Consider the following 26,585-nt stretch of genomic DNA (forward strand, 5'->3'; position numbering starts at 1 on the left):
AAAACACCTAAAGAAAGTCATTCTATCCAGTAATCTTGAGGTTGTCAGGAACAGTATTCTGCAGCTGCAAAATGCCTGGGTAAACAGGGATGTTTTCAAATTACTCCTGAAATTGAATAATAATAAAGAAGACAAGTACATCTCACTAGGGATGGCATTCCACAACCGGGGAAACTACCACCCAAAAGGCACTGTCACAGGTCAGCGGCAACTGGGTAGCCCTTGGTGTTGGCGACACCAACGCCTATGAACCTGCTTATCTACCTGTCAGGCAGCTTTCAATGATAGTCTTTTTTAGGGGGGTGGGAAAAATAGGGCATCATGTGCCATCTATTTCATGTTTTTATGTTGCCAGTGTCGCACCCACAGACGCACAAAGGTTTTCTGTGGCGCCCACAAGCGCTCTTCTCTCTGCTTCCCTTGTCAAAATCAGATGTGAAATAAGCATTCTGTTGTATCAAATTGCATAGGTTGCCACAGTGTGTGTTTCTCCATTTCTCCAGAGTGCAAATGTGCCTGCAGACCTAATGAAGTTGAAGACGCTTCTGAAAACTTTGTTTTCCCTGAGCATTCCTTGATCATTGATCATGGGTTGGTGTGTTTAATAGTGGCTGGTGCATTGGGTCATTGGAGGAGAAGAAATAGCATTCTTTTATTGTATTGTGCTGTTTTATGTTTTCTTATTCATTGTATGGTTTGATCCTTTGGTAACACCGCTTTGAATTTATAAAAATATGCCACTTAATGTTTTGTGACTCTGCAGTTTTTGAGGGCATTTGTAGAGAGGAGAAGAGAGGGGAATTCTGTTGCGCAAGCAGAATGGGTACAGCCCTGAGTTTTATAAATAAATAAATAAATAAATTCATGTAGCAGCAGTTTTGGGAGATCCCCGGCCCGCGCTGGGGCTAAATAGCCCAGGCCACACACCCCAAGCCAGACGATTGGCTGGCCAGGGGATGACGCGGCCAGGGATTCCCTCAATCCTGTGGAGGTAGAGGGCCAGCCCCAGCGCACATGGAGGGGGGGTGAAGCCTGCAACTTCACCTCCTCTCAAGCTTGGAAGTGGCTTTCCAGAACAAGTGTTTGACCTGCAGTTTGTGCTTTTTAGGCTTTCTCTTGTTCCTAGTGAAAGTATTTAAAGTTCATTTCACTTCCATTCCACCACCCCAGTTGCTGATTGGTTACATGGGTAGAATTGGCCAATCAAGAATCATGCAGTGTATGAGATCATGTGCTGCACACAAGCTAGCTGTTGGATTTTACCGCATCAGGAATGGGAAACCGGTGTCCCTCCCTGTGTTGGAGGACTCCATCTCCCATCAGTCCCAGCCAGCATGCATGGCCAATGGTTATCAACGATGGGAGCTGTAGTCTAGCGTCGTATGGAAGTCTACATGTTCTCCATCCTTAAGCTATGGAATCATTGAGGTGATGTAATGAAAACTGAAAAATTAGGGCAGTGTAAATGATTGAACTCGCCTTTTCACAAGCTGTGCCAAAATAATTGTCCCCCCAAAAAAAACCCAATTTTTGACACTGCTGAATATGTTCGTGAAAAACAGGACTATGAGCTAAGCTCTCATTTTATGGACAATGTTGGTTCTTCATTTCAAATGGAAATTGGTTCCTCGAAGGTTTAATGCCATTCAGCTTGAGATGTCTCAAAAATAATGTTCTTGAGTGATTCCCAAAGGCTGCATGAGTCTGGTATCCTAATGTTTATTCAGTCTGATACTCTCCAGTTTGTCATTTTTTTCCAGCCCGGAAGGCCACGTAACTCTAATTGCCTACAGGCATGAGAGATTAGTTTCTTTCTTAGAAGCAAAATTAATAGCTATTTTGAAGTGCCTCCATTTTGTTTTAAAGCTTCCCTTGAAACACAGTGTGATGAGTTAGAGATTTCTTTTCAGGCACCTACCAATATATATCCCTTATTCTTTATTTTAAAGTGATATCTCTTTTTGCTGGAGTTGCTAAATCTGAGAGCAAATCATTTAGCTCTTTTATGTGAGGAAGCTCAGGCAAGCTGCAGCATTATTTTGGCTTTTGAAGGCCCCTTTACGCAAAGTATTCCTTAGCTTCTTTTATGTCCCACTTACTAAAATCTTAGTATGAAAAACTAAGTGAATAGCATACAGGTTTTCTCCTAAAATAGGAATGTTTTCAGAATGCTGCTTTTTCCCCCTCCACTGCTCTTAGGTCTGAGAGAAAACGGACTCCCCAAATTTTCTCTTTTCCAGTCCAGGAGTATTCAGTTATTCAGTTCCTCCAGGGGAGACCCTACAAATGTCCCTATTTTCCAGGGACAGTCCCAGATTTACAGAAGCAGTCCCAGTTTCTGATTTCATCTGAGGATCTCCCACCTTTCCTTAGGACATCCTTATTGGAGGGTATGGTAGGACATCCCTATTTTCATCAGAGAAATGTTGGTGTTAAGCAAGCCCTGAACCAAGGAGATAAGTAACTATACAATCTTTAGAAGACATTTAAAGGCAGCCTTCTATAGGGAAGGGTTATTTTAAAAAACTCTTTGTTGTGTTTATATATATGTTCCAAGCTCCCCAGAGTGGCTGGGGCAACTCTGTCAGATGGGGGGGGGGGTTCTAAAGGTAAAGGAAAAAGGGACCCCAGACCATTAGGTCCAGTTGTGGCCGACTCTGGGGTTGCGGCGCTCATCTCGCTTTATTGGCCTAGGGAGCCGGCATACAGCTTCCGGGTCATGTGGCCAGCACGACTAAGCCACTTCTGGCGAACCAGAGAGCACACGGAAATGCCGTTTACCTTCCCGCTGGAGCGGTACCTATTTATTTACTTGTACTTTGATGTGCTTTCGAACTGCTAGGTTGGCAGGAGCAGGGACCGAGCAATGGGAGCTCACCCCGTCGCAGGGATTCAAACCTCCGACTTTCTGATCTGCAAGTCCTAGGCTCTGTAGTTTAACCCACAGTGCCACCCGCGTCCAGGCTGTGTGTATAGAATTAATAAAATTATTATTATGGAATAGGACATCCGTATTTTCATCAGAGATATGTTGGAGGGTAGGCTCTCCCCCAAAGAGCATAAAATAACCCTCAATACACTCAGCATGGTTCCTATCAGGGGCATTCCTAGGTGGGGGCAGTGGGGGGGTGACCAGGTGCCATTTCAAAGGGGGGTGACAAAATGCTGACCCCCGATCGGTGGCACCCCCCGGGCCATGCTCTGCTTGCCACACACACCCAGGACCCATGCCACTCCCCCTGGGACACACGCCACGCCCCCTGGCTCCTATGCTGCCACAGGGAACAGGAAGCAGGGCTGGATAAGCATAGTCTATTGGTATTCTGCCACTGGCCACAGCCAGAGTGGCTTTGGGGAGTTGCCTGAAGAAGGCTTCCAGCAGGGACGCAAGGAGTGCGTTCCCCCAATCGTCAGAGGTACTGTCTCTGGGCATGTCAGTTTCCCGCAATATTGCTCTGGGCTACTCCCTCCTTTCCTATTTCTGAGGCTTATCTTTATACTTCTAAGGAGCAGTTCACAACCCACATTAAAACATCAAATAAAGCATCACAAAATAAAACATTACAGAAGAAGATTGAATATAAAATATACCTCCAAAGCAACACAATTAACAGAAAAATGCAATATTCTCTTAAAGGTTTTTGTTTTTTTTAAAGGCATTATGGAGGAGGTCAAGTATAAAATACAGTGGTACCTCGGTTTACAAACTTAATCCGTTCCTGAAGTCCGTTCTGAAACTGAATCCGTTCTTAAACCAAGGCACACTTTCCCTAATGAGGCCTTCCACTGTTCGGATTCCGTCAGTAGACCGAGGTTAAGTTCGCAAACCAGAACATTACTTCCAGTTTTGTGGAATTTGTAAACCGAATCATTCATAAACAGGACTGTTCGTAAACTGAGGTACCACTGTATACATTTCACGCAGCAGAATTATAAAAAAGTAGTACCATAAACATTTCAAAATAAAGCATTGCTAAAGGAGGTAAAATAGACATTCCAATCTTGTTTTAAAATTGCTCTGAATTCTTCCACAAACTAAATTTGTAATGTCTTCATAGAAAACCTTGTCATTCCTGCATTACTGAAAAACCTCTCTCTCTGTGTGTGTAAAGGCAGCTTCTTCCTCCCTTGACTTCTCCACCATCAAATTAAAAATAATTTGGCCTGTTAGTAAAAAGGTTTATATTAAAAGTTGATACACAGAGAGGAAAGGAAGGTATTGTTTATAATCCATTTTCAATTGCTTGCTTGCAAGACATTTTGTGCAACTGCAGAAAATAATATGCATTTGTTAACATTTGTTGCCTGATGATGTCCTTGGAAGCATTGGTCTAGAGTGATCTAGAGTTTCACACATGCATGGAACTCCCATTGCTGGTTGTTGCAGATGGGGGTTGCAGGGTATATTTATGTGCCATTACTAATAATTGAAGGACACTGTGCACACTCCTTGGGGCCATAACATTAGTGGATCATGGCCACTATACTGAAGGAATGAAATGGGCACCAAAATATAGGGATACAGAACTATAAATGCTGAAAAACCATTGCAGATGTGAAAATGGCTATTGTGGCCTTCTGCTTCGTCAACGGCTTCCAACCCCATGGAGATGTTCCCTTAACTTCTGAGCCCCTCTAGATGCTTTCACTTGATACTGCCTGCATTTGAATGTTCAGGCCTCCCTGTGATAATCAGCATGTGTAGCAATTTTGACTCATACACATGTATTTATACTGTAATGAGGTTTAATTAAATAGTGAAAAACTCCACTGGCTGCATCCAGGCAGATTTCTAGGTCTCTATTGGTGACCCAGTTACTTTGACACATTGTCTTGGTATATTTAATCAGTGTCCAAGCTCAAGATCATTGTATGAGTGGGTCGTGTGTGCGCACACACTCACACAGGGGTAAGCTTTCCTATTTACCTGATGAACTGCAGACTGAGTCATTGGGGTCTAAGAAAGCAGTGGCAAAATTGGTGGGGCGTTTTCATTCAAGGAGGAGTGAGAGAATAAGGAAGACAAATGAATATATGTGAAACTTCTTGGAGGTGCTCTGAAATCCTCCCTCCCTTGCCCTCCCTGTCAGTAGCCATTTTTTTTTCTTAGAGGTCAGAATAATGCAGCATATTATATCCTGCTTGGTTAAGTAAGAATTCACCTATCTCAAATATGCATGTATGCAGTCCCTATCAGAGTAATTATGTCAAGGACACAGAGCTAATTATTTGACAGCACTTGTGAGGAGTTCCTGGGCATGTACTCTTTATCTGCAGCAGTGTTGACTACTGTATAGTGTTGCGCTCATAAAACCTTATCAGAGGAGCTTGAAGTACTTTTGACATGCAAGAACAAGCCCCGAAGCCACACTTGTGTTGGATTACACTTTAGAAGCCTATTAGTTATTGTGGGTGTTGCTATCTTTTTTTTCCGTTTAGGAATTTAAATATTTCTCTCCGTGTGTCATTTATAACTCTGAAAGATCCTCTACACAACACTGATAGCTCAATATATTTACAAAATTTCTGGTTCATCATGATCTATATTATAATCTGGCAATACGCTGTTCATTGACATGCACTTATTTTCCATTTGCAAGGTAAACTAGAGCTATTTTTGTTGTCAGAGTAATTTACCATATGCATTACTTAATCTCTGAATTTTGAGAGTTCTATAGAAACCTGCTCCTAATTCAAATGAAAAACAGGCAGACCTGTGGCTTAGACTTTGACTTGACAGTGGCTCTTGAGGATCTGACAGAGATCATTCATATCATCTGCTACCTGGTTTTATTTTAACTAGTGATGCCATATATTGAACTGCAGAAAATTTGCATGCACTGCCATCAAGCTGTAGCCCCTTTCTTCCCAGCTTTCTATATGGAAGTGAATTCTCTTAAGTTTTTATATTCTTTCTCTGTTTCCTTCCCCTTAGCCTTTTTTTTTTTAACTACGCAGCAGCTGCTGCTGTTCTAAAACAGCATTTTACTTAATTTTATTTTTTTTTTGTTTCCAGGGAGAAGAATACATACTGTCATTTCCTTGCAACTGAGAGATGTGTTTCCTGGTCACTGAAAAATTGGATATGTTGACTGTCATCTCTATGACTTGAGGTCTTCAACAAATTTCACTTGACCCTTCTGGGCAAAGGTCAATCAACTACCACCTGGCTGAGCAGGGAATCAGAAGATTGTGGTAAGTTGTGGATCTTGTTAAAATGGAATGGCTCAATTATGTTTGTGGATCTCGTCTAAATGGTAAGTGTGGGAGAATGAATCAAAATGAATCTTAAGCCACTTTTATGCAAATGTTTTGGTGCAATTTAAATGTATGTGGCACCTCTATGAACATGATGCTGTATAGGTTTCTCCTGTAGGAGAGCCAATGTGGTATAGTGGTTAAGAGTGGTAGATTCGTAATCTAGTGAACCGGGTTCCCTTCCCCGCTCCTCCACATTCAGCTGCTGGGTGACCTTGGGCTAGTCACACTTCTCTGAAGTCTCTCAGCCTCACTCACCTCACAGAGTGTTTGTTGTGGGATAGCAAGGGAAAGGAGATTGTTAGCTGCTTTGAGACTCCTCCTTCTTCTCCTCTTCTTCTTCTCCAAGGGCTCACACTTTAAAAATGATGTACAGTGTTGCACTATGCTGACCTGGCATATTAGTGAATGGTGCATTACTAGAAATGGAACTAAATCTTCTGACATTGATCATCAGAATGATTCTGTGGGTGCAGTCCTGTAAGCAAGAGTAATGCCAGGCCTGGATGTCAATCTGGTAGAAAAACATCCATGTGTATTATAATTATTCTTAATTAAATTACTCAGTGTTTGATAACTGATAGATGAACATTTGAAGCAACTGGACAGAAAATTATTGCATTTGAGGTGACAGCAGGTGATTTGTAAATTCTATCTTTGGTGCTAGATCTATAATGGCTCAGCCAGGCATACATTTGATATTCTACTTGTCAAGTGATGAATGTGTGACTCTGTTGACCAGGCTTTTGTGTCCCAGAATACTGCATGCCAAGGTCACCAGGACTTCATTATGCAGACCATGTGCATTATGTAGCTGAGGAGTTGCCAGCCTGGCAGTAGCAGGCACCATGGCACCTGCATTGACATTCTTTCTTTTTTTAGAGTATGTTTCTAGCCCTCCTAGAAAGAAAGTTATGAATCAAGATGCGTAGGCAACCTTCTAAATGATTTCTGCAGAAAGAGCAAGCTTGGCTGGCCCCACTTCTCAGCATTTTTAGTCAATAAGTGAAGTGGTGATTGAGTGAGTTGTTTGGACACCAGGCAATGGCAATCCTCAGGACCCCAGGCAGAAATTCAACAGGTTCAACCTTTTCCCATATAGAAATACATTTGTGGGGAAAACCTCACCATTGTACTCTCTCCTATTTTGTGTTATGCCATCATCCCCATGGCAGACATGTTGTGGCTGGCGCCACAGTCTGAAAAGGTTTGTGATACCTGCTGCAGCATTTAGGAAGTTTATGATTTCGTTTGGTTTAGATGTGACTTTTGGATGTAAATCCTGGCCTTGAGCTTGCCGATCAAAAGGTTGGCGGTTCAGATCCCCGCTATGGAGTGAGCTCCTGTTGCTCGGTCCCAGCTCCTGCCAACCTAGCAGTTTGAAAGCACACCAGTGCAAGTAGATAAATAGGTACCGTTGCAGCGGGTAAACGATGTTTCCATGCTCTGCACCAGAAGAGGCTTAGTCATGCTGGCTACATGACCCAGAAAAACTATCTGTGGAGCAGACAAACGCCGGCTCCCTCGGCCTGTAAAGCGAGATGAGCGCCGCAAGCCCAGAGTCATTCATGACTTGACTTAACTGTCAGCAGTCCCTTTACCTTTACCTGGTTGTTAGAATACTAGTCCTCAAAGCATTTAACTTTTTCGCCTCAGTCACGCGATGCTTAAAACTGCTGCCCACAGGCCGTTGGCAGTTTTCAAACATCCTTGAGACTGCAGTGAAAATAATTGAGGAAAATTCTGAGTAACCAAACATACACTGGCAAACCAACCAATTCTTTAGATTAAATTTTAAGTAAAACCTGCCTTGCCTTTCCAGCTGCAGCGGAAGCTCCAAAGAAACCCCTGGCTGTTTCAACAATTATTTCCCATGTGGGCTTATAGCTTTATTGAATTGCAGCCACAAAGGACAAATACACTTGACTTATATATATATATAATTCAGAAGCTCTTCAAGTACCTTCTCATGTGGTGGCCTTAAGGTAGGAATAATGCAATAGTTGGCAAAGAACAAGAGAGCTGCAATAATTGCCACAAACACACACATATGGCAGGGCTTAAACTGGTGGAGCTAATGCTGTTTTTCATTGTTTTCATTGTTATTATCTGCATGCATATATATATATATATATATATTTGCTTTCGTAGATTTTCACGGGTACAGGAATGCAGGTTTTGGTGTCCTCGGGTGTCTTCCCGTGTAAAAGTTGGGGTGTCTAGGCGACGTTTCGACGAGGTCTCACTCGTCATCTTCAGGCTGGTGCTTTCGGCTTCTTGTTACTGGAACAGAGCGGGATCTCAATGTTTGAGTTCCTATAAATACTGTAGAGGGGGTGTGGTGTCTAGCCTCCAATGTTCTGGGCAGAGAGGAAGTTATATATATATATGGAGAGAGAGGGCATGTTTTAATTCTATTAATGTTTAATGCTTTTTAAAGGACTGTTTCTAGCTTTTCTTACTTTATTTGTAAGCTGTCTTGAGTCCTTGTCAGGGCAGAGGTGATTTTAGGGTAGCTCGACCGGTTTGGTCACACTGGGTGGTGTGCTGCAGGGGGCACCACAACAATGCTGTAGAATGGGATGCGAGAGGTGGAGGCTAAGGAGGTTAAGGGGTGATATGATAGCCATGTTCAAATATATAAAAGGATGTCACATAGAGGAGGGAGAAAGGTTGTTTTCTGATGCTCCAGAGAAGCAGACACGGAGCAATGGTTCCAAACTACAAGAAAGAAGATTCCACCTAAACATTAGGAAGAACTTCCTGACAGTAAGAGCTGTTCGACAGTGGAATTTGCTGCCAAGGAGTGTGGTGGAGTCTCCTTCTTTGGAGGTCTTTAAGCAGAGGCTTGACAACCATATGTCAGGAGTGCTCTGATGGTGTTTCCTGCTTGGAAGAGGGTTGGACTCGATGGCCCTTGTGGTCTCTTCCAACTCTATGATTCTATGAGGCAATTTTAGCATTGCACAAGGTGAAATTTGAAATCTGCCACTGGTCAGGGGGGAAAGCAGGATATAAATAAAGTAATAAATAAAGTACGCTAGTTACTTAGAATCATGGAATTGTAGAGTTGGAAAGGACCCTGTGCATTATCTAGTCCAACCCTTTGCCATGCAAGAATCTCAACTAAAGCATCCCTGACAGAGGTCCATCCAACCACTGCATCAAAACTTCCAAGGAAGGCTAGTTCACCATCTCCTGAGGCAGACTGTTCAACTGTGAAATATATTATAGGAACAGTAGTAATCAAAGTGTTTGAAATCTAAGGAAGCTGGTAAAAGGTCTTATCTGTAGTAAACACAATGGACTTGTTCATTGTTAACCCTGGTGGTTCCTTTGCTTATAAGAAGATGCAATAGACCAGACATGTGCAACCGGTCGACTGCGATCGGCAGGTAGATCCCTAGGTGCTTCTGGTAGATCGCTGTTGATCATGGAATTAAAATAACGGTCAAATGAATGTTTCCAACCCCCATCTCTGTTCCTCTGTGGTGCAATGTGTTTGCGCGTTTTGCGTTTGTCAGTGTCGATTGTTGATACGATGATTGTAATTCCTCCCATCAAAAAGCTCAACAACTCTGGCCTGTCCTCGCCTTCCACCCACCCACCCACCCCATACATGTTCCCCCTCCCTCTAATGTCCATGGGTAGATCACTGCCAGTTTTTTTACACTGGCAGTAGCTCTCAGTCTCTTGGGAATTGGACATGCCTTCAATAGACAGATGTCGCCTTGCAGTTCTTCTAACATTGGCCAATGTGCCACCTCTTGTTGAGATGTATGAATCCCTCCTCCACCTGAATTACATCTGGGCTAAAAATGATGAGAGTTGCTGGGTTGTTTTTATTAGTTCTAAATTAGCTGGTAACATTCTGGAACATTTGGGCAATGCCACTTTGGAATTGTAGATCCTAAGCAACCACAAGGTGTGTTGTGCATTATGATTCCAGATGCCATAGCTCCTGATTGGCTGCTGCAATATGGAAATGGAGGGGATGTCAGCTGATATGACAGCATTGGCACTTGTGGGGAGGGATGCCAGTGTTACCCATGATACCATGGGCTGTATCCTTCATTCCCCAAAACCTCCCCCTCAAATGGAATGAACCCTGTAAGTGACATAGGGCTTCCAAATAGGAATAGTGGTAGTGGGCTACAGGACTTGGTTGTTTGGAAACGGGAAGCTCCATTCCCCAACCAGGCAATGGGAATACTAAGGCAAGGCAAAAATGCAGCTGTTAGGGAGACAGGACAGTGTCTCATCAAGCTCAAGCAAGGGTTAAAGCTATCAATATCTAGGCAGGCGGAAGCGGCATCTAGTGACCCCACTGACCTGGGCGGATGGATGCTTACTGAATTGATGCAAAAGTGGGATATCATTTGGAAATATACCTCATTATTAATTAGAAATGGATTAAGAGTTTTGGACAAAGAGCAATAAGAACAAGTGTTATTATGAGCTCTGAAAATCTGTATTATAAACCCAATATTAGTGAACTTCATCAGCGTCTCTAGTAGTGAAATGGGTATCTTTGGCATCATTTGTATTGATTTCAAGTACTGTTGAAGCTTAAAAAAACGATAGCATATAATTTGCTCTGCTTGGGAATTGAAAGGAAATACACTATTTATAGCAAGGATTTAAAAGTCTTTGTGCTGGCAAATAATAGCAACTCGTTTACTGTTTAGTACGTTCCCCTGAATCTCACACATGACCTTTGCAGTAATTAGTAATATAATTAGTTTAGCACTTAGAATGACGGGCTAATACGACATCATGTTCCTTCATAAAAATGTGCTGAGCAAATATTGATGGAGAGATAAAGGAAATAAAAGTCGGCTGCTTGACCTTTTTCCCTCTAGACTATAAAATTTCAGATGGCACATTTGGTGAGACATACTAGGAAGAATATAGAGCAAAAGCAGGCTAGTGCTTAATAGAGATACGTTAGAAATGGTATGGAACTTGTGATCTGCTGTGTGATCAAGTGTAGAAATATCAGAGGAGAATACAGTTACTACACAAACCTATGCATGTCTACTGTATGAGAGTAAGCTCCACTGAACTTGTGGGACTTATTTCTGAGATGATTTATGAAATTCATAATTCTGCAAATATTTTAAATATTATCTGCAAAACAGTGTTTTGATTCTACAAGCTATTTCACAGTTAAGCCAGTTGCACATGTGAAAACCTCAGCAATGATTCAATTCTGTATTCATAAACCTTGTTTTTGAATGAGAAACAGGATATAGTTATGTCCAATAATGATTCAGATCTGCATAAATTTATTTCCTTGTCCATGCTTTTAAATAGAGACGATCATGTACAATTAAGCCAATTGCCTGTGTAATGTGAAGAATAATTTGTAAGAACTGCACTCGTGTCTCTGCTTTTGAATAGGCAACACAATGTGAAGTTTCAGGTAGTAATACATATGGGAGGCATGCAAATTATTCAGAGCCACTGTAGTAGAGAAATAATATATCTGCTGCTGCAGATAAGCATCCTGAATGTGCACACTGATGTTGTCCCAAAAGGTGGAAATATCCATGAAAATAAAGGGACTGGGTTTGCACATCCCTACATTTAATGCACGGGGCGCTGGTGGCGCTGTGGTCTAAAGCACAGAGGCTAGGGCTTGCCGATCAGAAGGTCGGCGGTTTGAATCCCTGTGTTGGGGTGAGCTCCCTTTGTTCGGTCCCAGCTCCTGCCCAATTAGCAGTTCGAGAGCACATCAAGTGCAAGTAGATAAATAGGCAGGAAGGTAAATGGTGTTTCTGTGTGCTGCTCTGGTTCACCAGAAGTGGCTTAGTCATGCTGGCCACATGACCCGGAAGCTGTCTGCGGACAAACGCTGGCTCCCTCAGCCTATAGAGTGAGATGAGCGCACAACCCCAGAGTCGTCCGCGACTGGACATACCTTTATCTTTACATTTATTGCAGCAAATTGAATGAAGACATAAGAACATCTGACCAGCCCTGCTGAATCAGACCAAAGGCCCATCTAGTGTTCTCTTCTCATGATGGCAAGTCAGGTGTCTATAGGAAGTTTGAAAGCAGAACCTGAGTACAACAGTGCTCCCCCTACTTGTGATTCCAAGGGAGTGGTGTAGCATGGGTTGCCAGCACCCCAGGACTGTGCGGAGGGTAGGTGGGAGGGAGGGAGGGAGGGAGGGAAATAGAGTATTCATGTGCACTCAACTGCCTAACAACGTTGCGGCACCCAGAAGATCGCAGCTGCAGAGTTAAGAAATGAAAAGTTGTTTTGTCGTCTGGAGAGGTCACTTCCTAGTTCACATGGAGAAACTGTGTTTTCAACAGAGCCCGGCAACAGAAGTGCAAAGCTGTATTGAGGCAACACAGTGTGCTGAAATTTTGCACCCCTAACAATTTTGTGCCCAGAACAACTACCCCTGTGTGACCCCCATGCTATGCCACTGGTTCCAGGAACTAGTATAAAGAGGCCTGTTGCTCCAATACTGGATGAATAGCCATTTTGGCTAGTAGCCCTGATTACCTTAATCCTCCATGAATTTTGTTCAAATTCATGGAGGATTAAGGTAATCATGGCTACTAGCCAAAATGACTATTCATCTCTTCTAAAGTCATTCCTGTTGGTTTCCATCACTACATCTTTTCTAGGAAATTACATAACCTACGTCTGCACTGTGCCACAAAGTACTTCCTTTTATCTGTTTTTCAATATTTGGCTTCATTTGATGACACTGAGTCATCCAATTATGAGACTGGGGAGGGGGGACTATTTCTCCACACCACACATAATTTTATATGTCTCTATCAAGTCCCCTCTCTCTTTCTCTTTCTTTCAATAATTAACTGTATGTGTCTTGGACTTGTATTTTCAAGCAGAAGTCCAGCGTGCCATGTTGATTTTTTTAAAAAAACTGTTTTAATTGTATTAGAGTTTAATTACATTTTTATGGTGCTAAATTTTCAAACAAAAAAGGAAACCTTTAAATTAGATGACAGTGTTTTGTTTTTTCCCCAAGCGAGTATGCCAAACTCATTTACATTTTTCTTCTGTGTTAGAAGTGCTCAGCCTTTTCCCCTACTATTTCAGAAAAGCATTTGCAGGATTGCTAATGGAATCTATACGTGAATTCCCCCCCTATACTATCTACTTGAATTCCCCCCTTATACTATCTACTTGACAAACACTCCCCACCTCAACAGAGTTATCTTAATTATTTATTGTTTATTATTATTTACTCAATTTATATCCCACCCTTCCCTCCAAAATTGCCCAGGGCAGCCATAGATTCTCAATAATTAAAGCAAATCTAATTTAAAACATTGTAACAGAAGGCTTGAAAATTCACTAATTTTCTGCTCAAGTTAGTTCTTTATTCCCTGTTTTTGTAATTTCCTCACATCCAAGAAAATATGATTCCACCTCATACAGAAAGGACTGAAGCCCATATAGGGACATTGTATATGAGTGTGTGAAGTGGGGTTGGGATGATGCCCAGTGCCCATGTATCTATAGCCTGCGTATTTCATGGACCCCTTTCCACATCAACATAAGCCTGTAGGTCTTCTTCAAATTGAATCTTGAATGTGTGGAGGAATTTAGATCTCTCCTCCAGATCTGTACTAGAATATTTAATGGACATCTGCACAGGGCTCTAAAATCTTAATGTTATCAATCTGGTCATTATGTTAACAAGAGGTCACCAGAGGAATTGGGACTGAGTTAATATTTGTTTTGTTTTGGTTTGGTTTTTCCAAGTCAAGAAAATGAGCTGAAATCAATTACAAGCATTTTCTGTTATTGTCTCACGTTATTAAAATTATACCATATAGTGTATTTTACGAAAATTCTTAAGTAACCCTCTTCTATGTAATACAAGCTTCCTATTCACAGTATGTAAAATGTCATAATCATATACTGTGAGATATTCACAGTGTGAAAAGAGTTGAGCTGTGCTGAACTTTTATTTGTCTTCCTAGTTTGTTCCATTTGGAAGTGACGGATTGCTTTTGAGTAGAAGGTGAAAGCCTGTTTTCAGTAGAGGCTAAGGTTCACCAGACAAGTGCTGAGAATAGGAAGTCTTCACACTGAGTATCAGGCTGAACAAATCTCTTTGGGAATGAGATCAAAGTGAACTGGTGTCAAGGTTTTTATGAAGGGGGAGATTGGATTCCTGTGAGAGAGGAATCCTAACATAAAAAATGAGGTGAACATTATCTGAAGAATATGTAACAGGGATCACTCCATTTGTTCAAGGTTATCTATACATCTGAAAACATTACAAAAGACTCCTGAATAAGCTTAGCCATCATGGAAGAAGAGATGAGGTCCTCTTGTGGATCAGTAACTTCTTAAGTAATAGGGAAAAGGGAGCAGGAAAAAACAAACAGTTCTCCTGATAGGAGGGGTGTCGAAAGCAAAGTCTCCCAAGGATCAGTATTGGGAAATGTGTTTTTAAATTTATTTATAAATGATCTGAGGGTTAGGGGTGAGTAGTGAAGAATTGTGAAGTGCTTCAAAAGAACCCCTCCAAATGGCAAATGCAATTCAGTGTAAACAAGTGTAAAGTGAGACATGATGGGCAAAACATCTTAATTTCACATGTAAACTCAGGTGGTCCAAGCTGGTGGTGTGAGACCTCGGGGTCAGAGTGGATAGCCCAAAACATTTGTGTAGCCCTGTTCTTTATCCCTGATCCTTGTTTGACTTTCTAATGGCTATGATAGTTAATACAGTTATTTTCAGTGTCAGTTATTCCAAAACATTTTTTTTTGTATTTTAATAGAACATTCAGCAATCAATAGGAGGTATATATAGCTGGAAGTGAGGTACCCCCATCTCCACATACAGTTGCACATCAGACTGCATTTATCCATGCTACGTTTATTAGATATTTCTTTTTGCTTGGTTTCCCTGGAATTCCCTAGAGAATGTGTAAAACCTAAGTATCTTAAAATGTTTTTTTATACAAGCTGCTACTTAATTGTTCATGCCCTTTTCAAGTTGAATGTGCTGAATAAAAACACAGATTGCTGTCAAGGCCTTTTGAGTGTTGCATGCTACTTGCTTCAGAGGAACTGCAAATTTCAGTAGGTTCTTTGGGTTATATTCAGGCACCTCTAGGCTGTGGGACGCGGGTGGCGCTGTGGGTTAAACCACAGAGCCTAGAACTTGCTGATCGGAAGGTCAGCGGTTTGAATCCCCGCGACGGGGTGAGCTCCCGTTGCTCGGTCCCTGCTCCTGCCAACCTAGCAGTTCGAAAGCACGTCAAAGTGCAAGTAGATAAATACGTACTGCTCCAGCAGGAAGGTAAATGGCGTTTCCGTGTGCTGCTCTGATTCGCCAGAAGCGGCTTAGTCATGCTGGCCACATGACCCACACGGCTCCCTCGACCAATAAAGCGAGATGAGTGTGGCAACCCCGAGATGAGTGCGGTCACGACTGGACCTAATGGTCAGTGGTCCCTTTACCTTTACCTAGGCTGTAGTCTCTGCTCCTGGAATAAAAAGGGTCCTGCGTTTAGAACTGTAGCTATTCTATTTGACATGGCAGCCTTGTGTCAAGTCTATAGCGTGACATTTCCTACCACCCCCTGTCCCATACTGTTGGCAGCTGCTAGTGTTGGTGGAGGCAAGTGGTGCATAATAAGATTATGTCACTACATGAGCAACATTGTGGGAGGTGGGAGAACTGGCACACAGCTGCCATTGTTGCTGGCATCCTTAAAATATATATATATATATATATATATATATATATATATATATATATATATGCAGGTTTTGGTGTCCTCGGGTGTCTTCCCGTGTAAAAGTTGGGGTGTCTAGGCGACGTTTCGACGAGGTCTCACTCGTCATCTTCAGGCTGGTGCTTTCGGCTTCTTGTTACTGGAACAGAGCGGGATCTCAATGTTTGAGTTCCTATAAATACTGTAGAGGGGGTGTGGTGTCTAGCCTCCAATGTTCTGGGCAGAGAGGAAGTTCCCAGGCTAGTGTGCCTTTTCTTCTTTTGTTCCTTAATTACTTGAGAGATACCTTGAGTGATTTCTTGAGTGATATCCTGAGTACCACTTAGGTGGGTCATTAGGTGTGGATTAGTTGCTAAAGTCTTTGTGTCTTGACCTCTTGAACTTTGTGAAGAGTTTTCCTGAGAAGATGGCTGTATTGCACTTAGTTGTGCTTTGGCTTGGCTTCGTGTATAGGGGCGAGCTGTGGTTTTGTGGCTTGTGTCAGCCAGATCTGTGTAGGGATTGCAGGGGGGTGCAGCATCCGGAGGTGCCACCATGGATTGGCTACTGGATGGTGTCAGTAATTCATCTGTGGAGAGGGTCTGGGTTTGGGTCTGGTGTGGTTGATTGGTGTTGGCGTTCTGTGTGCCAACACCAATCAACCACACCAGACCCAAACCCAGACCCTCTCCACAGATGAATTACTGACACCATCCAGTAGCCAATCCATGGTGGCACCTCCGGATGCTGCACCCCCCTGCAATCCCTACACAGATCTGGCTGACACAAGCCACAAAACCACAGCTCGCCCCTATACACGAAGCCAAGCCAAAGCACAACTAAGTGCAATACAGCCATCTTCTCAGGAAAACTCTTCACAAAGTTCAAGAGGTCAAGACACAAAGACTTTAGCAACTAATCCACACCTAATGACCCACCTAAGTGGTACTCAGGATATCACTCAAGAAATCACTCAAGGTATCTCTCAAGTAATTAAGGAACAAAAGAAGAAAAGGCACACTAGCCTGGGAACTTCCTCTCTGCCCAGAACATTGGAGGCTAGACACCACACCCCCTCTACAGTATTTATAGGAACTCAAACATTGAGATCCCGCTCTGTTCCAGTAACAAGAAGCCGAAAGCACCAGCCTGAAGATGACGAGTGAGACCTCGTCGAAACGTCGCCTAGACACCCCAACTTTTACACGGGAAGACACCCGAGGACACCAAAACCTGCATTCCTGTACCCGTGAAAATCTACGAAAGCATATATATATATATATATATATATATATATATATATATATATATATTTCTAGTTGATTCCCAAGAGCCAGTTTTCATGTTCAGGAATGGCAGACAGTACAATATCCCAAGACGCAAGGAGGTTAGATTGGTCTCAACTAGGGCCAGGGCCTTTTCAGTACTGGCCCCGACTTGGTGGAATGCTCTGTCACAAGAGACTAGGGCCCTGCGGGACTTGACATCTTTCCACAGGGCCTGCAAGACAGAGCTGTTCCGCCTGGCCTTTGGTTTGGACTCAGTCTGACCCTTACGTTTCCCTCCCCTGCATTTTAAATTGTATTTTTAACCTGTATTTTTAACCTGGTGTTAGCCACCCTGAGCCCAGCTCTGGCCGGGGAGGGCGGGGTATAAATAAAAAATTCTTATTATTATTAATCCCCCCGGGCCACAATCTGCATTGCAGCTCAGAGGAAGATGAAACAGCACTTCGCAAGCCATTGCCACCTTTGCTCCTGAAGCATCCTGGCAAGAAGATGTAGATTTGCCCATGGTCTCCACTTCAGAGGACATACATCATAGGCAGCCCTCATCACCCCAACAGAGTGGAGTCAGTGACTGCACAATAGGGCAGCAGCCCTTTGTGCAACAGACAGATCCCTGGAGAGTGCAGGAATAACAGGAGAAATCAGGGCAGGCAAAATTCATAACGTCTCATAAGATGCTGCTAAGGCAATAGTTCCCTTAAAGAGTTATTGCCATCAGGGAGCTCTCCGAGGTCCTGTTGTCTTTTCCCCTGCCTTCCTCGCCTTGCCCTGACCTGTACTTAGACTAGACTCACCTTACTTGGTATGTTCTTTTCAATAAGTAGCAACTCTGCTCAAACCATGAATGGTTCAGAGTCTGTATCTCCTCACTTCCCCAGGATCCCAGTTTGAAAGAAGGAACCCTTGAACTAATACAGGGTGCCTGTAGTGATGAGATCTATCCCATGGGAATAAAGTGGCTCCTATGGGCAAATAAGGGATGCAGGTGGCATTGTGGGTTAAACCACAGAGCTTAGAACTTGCCAATCAGAAGGTTGGCGATTCGAATCCCTGCCATGGGGTGAGCTCCCTTTGCTCGGTCCCTGCTCCTGCCAACCTAGCAGTTCGAAAGCACGTCAAAGTGCAAATAGGTACCGCTCTGGCGGGAAAGTACACAGCGTTTCCATGTGCTGCTCTGGTTTGCCCGAAGCAGCTTAGTCATGCTGGCCACATGACCCGGAAGCTGTACATCAGCTCCCTCAGCCAGTAAAGCGAGATGAGCACTGAAACCCCAGAGTCGGTCATGACTGGACCTAATGGTCAGGAGTCCCTTTACCTTTACCTATGGGCAAATAAAGGTTCCTCAACCTTTAAAAGCAAATAAATAAGTAAATGATGAGCATCTCAGTCCTGAGTTACAAGTATGAACTATATGTTTTGCAAATCATCGCACTCTTGTTAGTATTCCATTACATAACAGTTTAGCATTTGTGCGACAGACATTTACAGCGTACTGATTCACCTAGCGTCTCTCTGCCTTTCTCACTGGAATAAATACGGCATGTATTAAAAGATATGCTTCGATAAACTCTCATTGAACAAGTCTATTAAGGAAATGACACACTGGTGTTGGGTGCAAGGATCACAGCTAGACATTTTAGCAAACATTTATAACCAAGGCTTTCCCCCCCCCCCTTATCCCTGAGACAAAAGGTTGCAGTTTTGTTGTTCAAAACATCAAAGCCAGTTGTAAAACGGGACTTCTGAAAATCATTGTGATACCCAGCAGGCTTGCTTTAGGGTACAGAAACACTTGCCGCTGTTGAAAAGGCTGTCGCTCTCAGCAGCCTGTTCTTGGAAGTTGGCACACAGGGAGTAGAGCTGATGATCCCAGCCGGATTTGGCAGCAGTTCACTTGGGCAGGTTCACAAACTGGTTGATTTGGAAAGCCCAGGGTCAGAACAGAGAAGCTCACACTCCAAAGGAATGAAGTTGCATAGACTGAAAGACAAGCAAGAGGATTGGAGGGAAGAAGGAAATCTGAGGAATTAGTAGGGTGGCAGGAAGTGACATCTGGGAATCAGTGGAATAGGAATCCACAGTAAGGTTGGAACCTGACATTCATACAGGCCTGACCTAGAAGAAATTATAGCTAGGCTAGGTCAGGAGGAACTAATGAGCTGCCTGGAGATGAAGCCATGTGGGAAAATAGGACTTCCTTCTTATCTTCACTTTTCAGCTTTGCGTGGCTTACCAATGCACTTTCTTTTCTTTTCTTTTCTTTATGATTCTCCCCTTCCTCACTTAATCCCCACGAAACTCTGTGAGGTGGGTTAGGCTGAGAGATGTTGACAGGCCCAAGGTCATCTGGTGAGCTTCATAGGTCAGTGGAGGATTTGAACTCGGTCTCCCAGGCTCTAGACACCGGGGTCTCTTCCACACTTCTACTTGTGCTGTGCCAATAAAGCATGGTCTGAGAGGTATTCCCACTCCTTTTGAAGGGAAAACCTGCTCTTCAGCAATAAATTGGAACAAATGGCAATCTGGGAAAATCCCAAATAGCCATTTGTTCCAACTGAGCACTAAATGATGATTTTCCCTGGGATAAAGGGACAGGGCAAGAGGAAGTGTGGCTAAAACCTGACTCTCACCATAAACTTCACAAAATACAAAATATCTATATACCAAAGATCATGACTGGCTGCAGAGATGTACTTGGGGGAGCGTGGCTGGTTTGTTTGCACTGGGTACCAAGCTGAGAGGGCACCATGCCAAAAGGGCACCATAGTGGGTGCCAGAATAATAATGAACAACAGAAGGTGAGGGGGGAATACCAAATTTTGGCCTACACAGGGTGCCATTGAAAATATAAAGCCCAAAGTCCACTGTTGTTGGCTTAAGTTAATCCTTTGCATACTAAAGCTTGCATAGGAAGGGAGCTCCAGCTCCAGTTCCAGTTCCAGCTCCTGCTTGCAAATCATAACTGGGGCACAAATGCAGTTAATAATTATCTTAGACCAGTTAACAGAGATTAAGTCAGTTATTAGTTTCCTAAATCTGAGAATGTTCTTTACAAAAAGAGATCTTTAATTTTTTTTGCAACCGTTAAGAAATTTCTAAACACAGTGCTACCTCGAGTTACAAATGCCTCAGGTTACAAACGCTTCAGGTTACAAACTCCGCTAAACTGGCAGAGTTACCTTGAGTTGAGAACTTTGCCCCAGGATGAGAATGGAAATTGTGTGCTGGCGGCGCAGCAGCAACAAGAGGCCCCATTAGCCAGAGCACGCCTCTAGTTAAGAACAGTTTCAGGTTAAGAACGGACCTCCAGAACGAATTAAGTTCGTAACTAGAGGTACCACTGTAAGTAGAACTGTATCCTGCACCCCTGAATTGGCATGGTGATTGGAAGGCTAGTAGCTTGCGGAATAGCTAACCTTTTTGTTTTAATTTCCATGGAAACCAGATATAAACAAATGTTAGGCTGTGCACTGTTTTCTTTGGGAATATATATAATGCACTGAGGCATAATACATGAAAAGTTCAAATTCAGTGCTTCTCCTCCAGGCCATGGAAATCAGTATTATGGAGCCTTGATGTTCATAGTAGCAGCCAGTTACTTTAGGGTTCAGGTTTTGAAATATTATGTTAATGTTGCCCAAGATGTCTCAAAAACAGATAGTTGGTTTCGGGAATGCCTATTCTTGCATTTTATTCCATGTACAAATTCCATAGTCAAACCTCATATGTATGAGTGCACATTTCTAACAAAACCAGAATTGAATCTATACATTCCCCTGTTGCAACATATTATTTGTTAATGTCTACTCTTAGCTACTAACTTTATTTGTGACAAAGGCTGAAGGTGTTTTGTTTTGTGCTAATTTTCTTTCTAGGAACAAGAACTGACTGTTCTTTACATGAGGCTGTATTTTTAAGCATACTCACTTGGCAGTAAATCTCACTGACTTGGACTTACTTCTGGTCAACCTGGCCCAAGGGGGCTTAATTCTGGCATTTTTGTGGTGGGCCACTGTCTCTTCCCTCCTTTAAAACAACAAATTGCAGCGAATCCCATCACCATACAAGCAAAGTGGGCGAGACCCCAACAATATGCCATCTTAATTTCTCACAGACATCTCTACTTATAAATCAGTACCAGCAGATTTATGTCAAGGGTCTGTTCTTTACATTGCTTGCAGCAGTCTTGCTGCTGAAAATGGTTTTGCGTCAGACAAATAAAATAATGGTGGCATATTAGGATAGCTGTGGGAATCAGAGGATAATCTAAAGTTCTAGCCTGTTTGGTTCATGGTCCATGTTCACTCTTTTATCTTAAGGTGTTTTGATTTGTTTCAGATACATTTCTGGGGTGCCCTAGAGCTGGTGGCCATGACCTTTACAAATTTTTAAATCTAGTTTAATGGCTGGGTCACATCAACTTGATTAGAAACACTATGGAATAAAGGAACAAGTTGAAATGTCATGATGTTTGCTAGTATTCTCTGCCAGATGTAGACTCAAATTTATATCAGCCAGTAAGGTTGGAGTTGTACAACACCTTGAGAGTGCTACAATGTTGGCTAGTTAGGGTTTTGGTATGAAAAAATCAGTGTTTGTTTAGTAATATACAGTGCTTTTTCCCCTTAAAAAAATAATGTTTAGGGGTACTCTCATTTTCCTACTGAAATACTGCCCCTCAATGAGATGAAACTTAGATTCACAAAATGTTTAGGGGTATGTGTGCCCCCATGTAGCCCCAGAAAAAAAGCACTGGTAATATAGTAATATAGTGACCATAAGATCTGCATGTTGGTATGGAGTAATGGAATAATAGACCAATTTTTCTTTGTGTATACCCAAAAATATATTTTTCCACATTTTGCAACGTCAGGGTTATTTTGCAATGTCTGTTATATGAAAAAAAGGGGAAAGTGAGTGCAACCTGTTTTAAAGTAATATAGATTATGTCAGTAGAATGAACATGACATGGTGATTAATGGACTTCCTACTCTATTCCTGGGGTATGATCTCTGCAATTAACTGGACAAGTAAATATGTTTTTTTTTCTGATTCTCTGAATGAAGTAATGTTTAATGGTGGCATCAGCGTGATTCCTCTTTCTGGGCATCACACAGAATTTCCATTAAGAATCCTGAAACCCTGAGAGAATTAGTGCTTTCAGAAAGCACATGATGGCATTAAGCTGTGGTGGGGTTTTTTGTTTTGTTTTTTGCCAAACCATGCATTATTTTGTGGCCGCCAAAAAGATAACTACATTGGATAATTTAGCTCTGAATTTTTAGCAGGCAGAAAACAGCTCCAGTCCTTCACACTTTACCACTAAATGAGAAGATAGCAGATACATAAGCATTTATGGTTTCTCCCATTCAGATATTTATTTCAAAGCTTGCTATGTTCAGTGATAAAAAAAATAAATTATTAACAAATAATCCTGCTAGTAGGGACCCCGTGAGCAGATGCTTAATTCCCACCCTTAAATCATCCACCATGAATATCATCTGCAGTTAGCATGGAGTTTTAGCTGCTGCAAAACAATCTATACAGATATTAAGTGTTGGCAATGAGAAAGTTGTGAAAAACAGGTGGAATATTTATTCTTGGACCCCCACTGCCCTGAATGTCATTTTTTGTACAGTGGGTCTATTCTTCCACAATCATTGCTTCAGTGTGATTGCAAATATTCAATATTGCCAAAACTAAAATCCAATAGGTTTGGAAAACAGTTGCTTGAATGTTGATATCTTCAAACGAAATTGTTGCTCAATCACTGCTGGGACAGGTCAGATGGTAGAGCACGAGACTTTTAGTCTCATTGTAATGACTTCAATCCCACATTGGACAGAAGATTCCTGCATTGCAGGGCTTGGGCTATGTGACCTTCGTAGTCCCTTCAAACTATACAGTTCTAAGTGTGGATCTAGGATCTCACCTTTTTGAGTCTCCACATCAAGCATGGATTCATTTTTATTTTAGAAAATGCAAGATGAGAAGCATTGACTAATGTTTCCTTTTTGCACACTTTCCTTCTCAATCACATCCCAAGCGTGGTGGGGGAGATGCCTGTTTTTCTGAAGTGGGGACAGAAAATGAATCCCCCTTGAAGGGGTATGTAGGCTCATCTCCCTTTAAAGCAGAGATGGGGAATTTGTGGCCCTCCACTTGTGGCCTAGGGCTTGCCAATCAGAAGGTTGGCGGTTCAAATCCCTGTGGCGGGGTGAGCTCCCATTCCTCGGTCCCTGCTCCTGCCAACCTAGCACTTTGAAAACATGTCAAAGTGCAAGTAGATAAATAGGTACTGCTCCGGTGGGAAGGTAAACGGCATTTCCGTGCGCTGCTCTGGTTTGCCAGAAGTGGCTTAGTCATGCTGGCCACATGAACCGGAAGCTGTATGCCAGCTGTCTTGGCCAATAAAGTGAGATGAGCGCCACAACCCCAGAGTCGTCCACAACTGGACTTAACCATCAGGTGTCCCGTTACCTTTGCTTTTATGTTGGATTCCAACCCCCATCCCAGAATTCAATTAGAGATTATAGAAATCGCATCCCACCAATGCTGCAAGAGAACACTACAAACATTAAAACATTTTTCTTCTGGAGTTTGAGAGGAATATTTGAGGGGAATGAGAGCCTGTTCCTATCGATGCAGTTAAAGTTATTGGGAGGAAGCTTAGTTTTTTATGTGTATTTATTTTTAGCCAGCCAGCCAACTCATTCCTGAAATCAACTGTTAATATAATTTTAGTTTAATATTATCAGAGACTCCAGTCTTCTCTGTTCCTCTGTATGTCTACAGTTGCTATTTCTATGTTGCTACCACTCATTTTGGCTAGGATTCGGGAATATGGGATGGTTGTGTTCTTCCAATGCTCAGGCATGATCCAAAGTGGATCACAAGGAATAGTTCACTGTGACAATTGTCAGGTATTCAAAGAGAAGAGTTTGTGATCATTTGGGTCTCATACTTTCAAACACTTCAGCTTTCCTCAGGGCCTCAAAGTCCTTCATGGCATCAGCTTTTGCAGTGTATATACCCCACCCCCAATTTAGACAATTTTGGAGAATGCGGGTCTCATAGCCAGTAACAAAACATAAAACATTCATTACAATTGCAGTGATGTTAGCTTTGATTTCTGATATGAATAAGGCATTGGTTCAGGTAACACTATGTCAATGAATCAGTTCATGAACAGCCCTTTCGTGTCTTGCCCTCTTCACCCATAATACAGTTTTTTAGGTTTTGTAGAATGATGGAACTGAGGGCACGTTATCAGTCAGTAGCTTCACATTTGAGGTGAAATTCACTCTCTGAAGTTTGTTATTCTAATAAAAATCAATCTGGCCTCTCCGTGACCTCACCATAGGAATGGAATTAATGAATAGGTTTTATGATCCCTTTTTGCTTCCTATTTTTTTTATTAGCCATTTCAAGGGAAGTTAATGTCAAATGCTGTATTTTTAAGTCTGCCCGGTACTTATGAAAAGAGAAATGGCTCAGAAAATGTGGTTCTTGTTTGTTCTGAAGACCTAGATAAGGCCTTCCATCATCAAACACAACAGTTTGTGTGCAGTGTAGTAGAATGGTTTTGGATGCACAATTCCACTTGCACTGCATTGTGAATGGATGTGTGTGTGACATCCCTTCCCCCCACCCATACAATTGTAAAGGTGACCCATCTGAATGGGTATTTAATGTAGATACTCATCCAGATATACATCTGCATCAAGCAAGTTCACTTGAACTCCAATCCACTCATATACACGTCTTCTAGATACACATTGCCCTTTCTAGACTGCAGTGTTAGGAAAGGCTTTGTGTGGTCTCACAGACTTGTTTACAAAGACCTTCCCACTGAAGATCAAATGACATTGTTTTGAAGGTTGAAACTGTTGAGGTGAGGTCTCAGTCACACATTTCATTGCTTTTATTTGTCCCAAGGTCCAATTATTGAGTACCATATAAACATATGCATGCCATATCTGGGGTGCATGGGGTGTTAGGAGAGGGGTGGTACCTCTGATGGGAGACCTGTCATGCTCCTTCTATGGTCGTTTGTCCACCTTTGGTTCCCCCCACTGCACTCAGCTCTCACCTGTGGCTCCTAGATGCTGTCAGCACACAGCAGCAGCCTGACCCTGGAAAATGGCCTAAACTGGCCAGCTAAACCAGGTGAGGATAGTAAATGGGTCTCAAACCCCCAGTGAGTTAGGGACTTCCCCTGCATGCAAACATAGGCACTGGTGGATTGAGCGGAAGAGACCAATAGTGAGTCCAACTATCAAGAAGGTGGCTTCTGTGTGTGCTGTAGAGGGAAGTGAGGGCCAGATGGGGCTCATCAACCTGGGAAGGCAGCCCATCTAGGAGAAGGAAAACTCTGTTCCTAAACCACCTCTGCCTTGTGGGATGTGTTTGGGAGAATAAAAGGCTCAGGAGTATACTCTACACAAAGCTGGAGTCCCTAAGATGGTTGGATGGAGCCTTGTATATCTTCTTCCAGTTACTCCTGCAGCCAAGCTTATTGCTCTGTTTTCCTTTGGACCACATCAGCGAGGCCAAGAGGGGAGTCTTATTGCCTGGGCCTCCATATACACTGCCCAGGCTTGCGTCCTGGGGAGATCACTTTGGTGCTGTTAATGCAGCAGTTTGACTTCACCCCTGGAGGCGTACTCCATTGTCTCTTGAGACAAACAGTTGCCAATAACAACAATTCCTATCAATACTGTCTTGCACCGTGATTTAATTTTGGCATAGAGGTCAAATTATAAGTTATACCAGGAGAGCAATTATTAATCATTTTTAAAACAAACAAACAACACAACACAACACAACTAAATGAAGCCATTGGGATGTGTCCTCTAATGTGTCTTGGAAAAATGGTGTGGGACAGGATATAAATCACACTGCTATGCCATTTTCCCAAATCCAAATTGCCTTCCTCAAGCTGCTCTTACGACCACATGGGAGAAAGTACAGGTGTGATATATTTATGCCTGCATTTTCCCTGCCATAGAGCAATTAGCACTTTGAAGGAAATTGATTTACATTAGGGAAAATGATATAGGCGAAAAGGGTTAACCTCCTGTTTCCTGTGTTGTTCAATATATTCCCCTCCCCCAACCCTGGCTGCATTTAGTATAAAGCAAAAACTGAAAATCGATCTCAGATCACAAGGCATGCAAGTCGTGCTGCAATAAACATATATGTGCTTCTTTTTATTGAGGCCAAACTTAATACTGATAGCCTGTTCAACAATTAAAGTGTTTGTGTTTGTTTGTTTAAACAGAAAAGCAATGAATGGAATGGCTTTGGGAAGGGA

At 42.5% G+C, this 26,585-nt stretch overlaps 1 protein-coding gene across 6 annotated transcripts in view; it reads left to right on the forward strand.

Annotated features, from left to right (window-relative positions):
* The window catches only part of CDH18 (cadherin 18), a 605,089-nt gene that overhangs the window by 332,352 nt on the left and 246,152 nt on the right, over nucleotides 1-26,585 (forward strand). For all 6 annotated transcript variants that reach the window (XM_083747250.1, XM_083747246.1, XM_083747247.1 and 3 more), the window contains one exon: nucleotides 6,017-6,195. The gene's annotated coding sequence lies outside the window, so the exon portion shown is untranslated. The remainder of the gene's footprint in view (nucleotides 1-6,016; nucleotides 6,196-26,585) is intronic.

The sequence above is a fragment of the Podarcis gaigeae genome (assembly GCF_964106915.1).
Source record: "Podarcis gaigeae genome assembly, chromosome: 7".
NCBI lineage: Eukaryota > Metazoa > Chordata > Lepidosauria > Squamata > Lacertidae > Podarcis > Podarcis gaigeae.